Source organism: Pipistrellus hanaki, assembly GCF_964339955.1.
Source record: "Pipistrellus hanaki genome assembly, chromosome: 2".
Classification (NCBI taxonomy): domain Eukaryota; kingdom Metazoa; phylum Chordata; class Mammalia; order Chiroptera; family Vespertilionidae; genus Pipistrellus; species Pipistrellus hanaki.
This window is the reverse complement of record NC_140504.1, coordinates 95,597,631-95,600,834: the sequence shown is the minus strand read 5'-3', so window position 1 is coordinate 95,600,834 and position 3,204 is coordinate 95,597,631.

The following is a 3,204-nucleotide window of genomic DNA, read 5'->3' as shown; positions in this document are numbered from 1 at the left end:
TCAGCATCCATCAAAACTGAAATCTCTAGGGAGAACCAAGATGGTGGCCTAGGTACCCACCAAAACTGCCGCCTCTCACAATTTCAAAATAACAACTAAAAGACAAGAACAGACATCATTCAAAACCACAGGAAAGCTGGCTGAGCAGGAAGTCTATAACTAGAAAGAAGGAGAGAGGCTCACGGATTGGATTGGGAGCTGCAAAGCGCTGAGGTAGGGAGACACTCATGCAGAGAGGAAGGGCAACTGAGTGCCAGGCTGGCTGGAGGGGAAAGGAAGCCCCTGACTGCACTGAACCCCAGTTCCAACTGCACTGAACCCCAGCCCCAGCCGAAACCCCATGGACCCAGGCTCATATGGGTGGAGTCTGGACTGTAGAAAGGCACCCAGAGATTCAAAGACTGGTAGACCAGGGGAGCCTGGAGCTGCAGCGCACAAGTGAATCGCACAAGAGGCCTGACTGCGGAGGTTGCTGAGGCCTCTCCATAGCGGAAGGAATCCAAAGCTCCTAACTGCACTGAACCTCCAGTTCTGACTGCACTGAGCACTGAAACCCAGTTCAGGATGAGCCCCTGGGGCACTCACACTCTTACAAGGGGAGTCTGGACGGTGAGGCAGAAACTCAGGGGATCCGTGGAAGGCAGAGGTCTGAGGCCCATGCACAAGGGCAGGATTGACAGGAAGCCAAGACTGGCAGCTCAACTCTGAGACTCTGCCCCATCCAAGCGGAGCTCAGAGGCTTTTCCAATTTTGCAAGTCTGATCCTATAAGACTGTCTCCAATACAGAAGGTAGACACAGTTGACACATCCAATAGGCCTGGAGGTCAATTCCTCCCAGTGATACCAACAACAATCAAGACTTAACTACAGCAAGGCTGTACACACTCCACAAAGGGGAGCACCAAGAGTGTCTACCTGAGGTAACTGGGGAGGCTGACCCATCGGGCCATATAAGACACCAAACACAACTCAGGGAAGCAGCAAAAATGCGGAGATAAGGAAAGAGATCTCAAACAAAACAAAAAAAATGGAGGAGAATAAAAGACTGGATATAGAGTTCAAAACCACGGTTATAAGGTTTTTCAAGAATTTCCTAGAAAAGGCTGATAAATTTAACAAGACTCTCGAGAATATGAAAAAGGACCAACTAGAAATTAAACATACACTGACAGAAATAAAAAATATTACACAGAGAACCAACGGCAGACTAGAGGAACGCAAGAATCAAGTCAAAGATTTGGAATACAAAGAGGTAAAGGACATTCCTCTGGAGAAGAAGACAAGAGAATCCAGAAAGTTGAAGATAGTGTAAGAAGCCTCTGGAACAACTTCAAGCATACCAACATCAGAATTATGGGAGTGCCAGAAGAAGAGAAAGAGCAAGATACTGAAAACCTATTTGAAGAAATAATGTCAGAAATCTTCCCCCACCTAGTGAAAGAAATAGACTTACAAGTACAGGAAGCGCGCAGAACCCCAAACAAAAGAAATCTAAAGAGGACCACACCAAGACACATCATAATTAAAATGCCAAGGGCAAAAGACAAAGAGAGAATCTCACAAGCAGTAAGAGAAAAACAGTTAGTTACCTATAAGGGAACACCCATATGACTATCAGCTGATTTTCAACAGAAACTATGCAGGCCGGCAGGAGTGGCAAGAAATATTCAACGTAATGAATATAGAGAACCTACAACCAAGATTCCTCTACCCAGCAAAGTTATCATTCAGAATGGAAGGGCAGATAAAGAGCTTCACCGATAAGAAAAAGCTAAAGGTGTTCATCACCACCAAACCAGTATTATATGAAATGCTGAATGTATTCTTTAAGAAGAGGAAGAAGAAGAAAAAGGTAAAGATGAAAATTTTGATCAACAAATATATATATCAACAAGTGAATTAAAAATATGAGGAACAGAATAAACTGGTGAATATAATAGAATCAGGAGCAAAGAAAGAGTGGATTGATAATTATCAGGGGAAAAGGGTTTGGGAGGTGAGGAAGAGACTGGACTAAAATTGTACACCTATGGATGAGGACAATGTGGGGGGGAGAGGTAAGGGCAATGGTAGGGGGGAGAGGTAAGGGCAGAGGGTGGGGTAGGAACCAGGTGGAAGGGAGTTATTGGGGGGGTGGGGAGAAACAATTGTAATAATCTGAGCAATAAAGATTTATTTTTTAAAAAACTGACATCTCTAGAATCCGTCCCACAGGTTCCCTAGCCAAGGGTCCCTGAGCCTTGGCAGGATGCAGCTCACTGCTTTTCAGGAGAGGTAGCCAATTTCATTGTAGACAGGACTCACCACAATTATGATAATAATGCTTTTTATTTAGCTAAAACTCAACTTCTTATAAAATTCTACCTATTGTTCTTCATTCTAACCTCTATACTCTTAAATCAGGGATAGGTTCCCTGTTAAACCCCATGCTCCTTTGTAACACCAGTACCAAACAGGTCATTGCAAAACATAGGGCTTAGTCTAAGCATGAGAGAGACCTTTTTCAGTGACACAAAGTATCACAAATTAGTAACTGAACCTTGCCCCCGGCCACTGGCAGTTTCCATACAGGTCCATCTTACTGCCCCCTTTCTTCATTCCCTACCTGCTCTTCCAACTTTGCCCTCTCTGCCTCCAGTCTACTCACCACTATAAAGGTAGAGGTTTTTCTTCCTGAATGGAAAATATAGCTAAACAAGATGATTGGGAAATTTTTTTTCTAATTCTACCACCTCGAGTAGGGAAGGGGGTGGACCTTAACTCAGTAGCAAGTATAAAAATATAGCAATCAGTCAATAAAACAAATAGTTACACTGATTTTATTTTATTTTTTAATCCTGTAGGCCTGAGCTCAGTGATACCTGACTGGACCATCAAATTCTCACTTTTGTATTGAAGAAAACAGAAGCTCCTCTGGATAACCTTACATTCAGCCTTTCACATACTGTCCATTACTGACTACTTCAGGGACATGAGGTTAGCTAATGATTCAATTTTCCAACGATTTATAGAAGAGCTAGGAGAATATTTCTTTATTTGGGCAGAGGCATGGTCAGAGGAAAGGTGGGTAGTTCCAAAGGCTGTTTGTTCCTGCCCTGTGCTCGATTGCAACAATGTGAGTGTCTTGTCTGCACCGGTCGATTATTAACAGAGGTCATTGGTTTCCATGACTAAATGATTGCTCTAAACATAATCTCATTTAT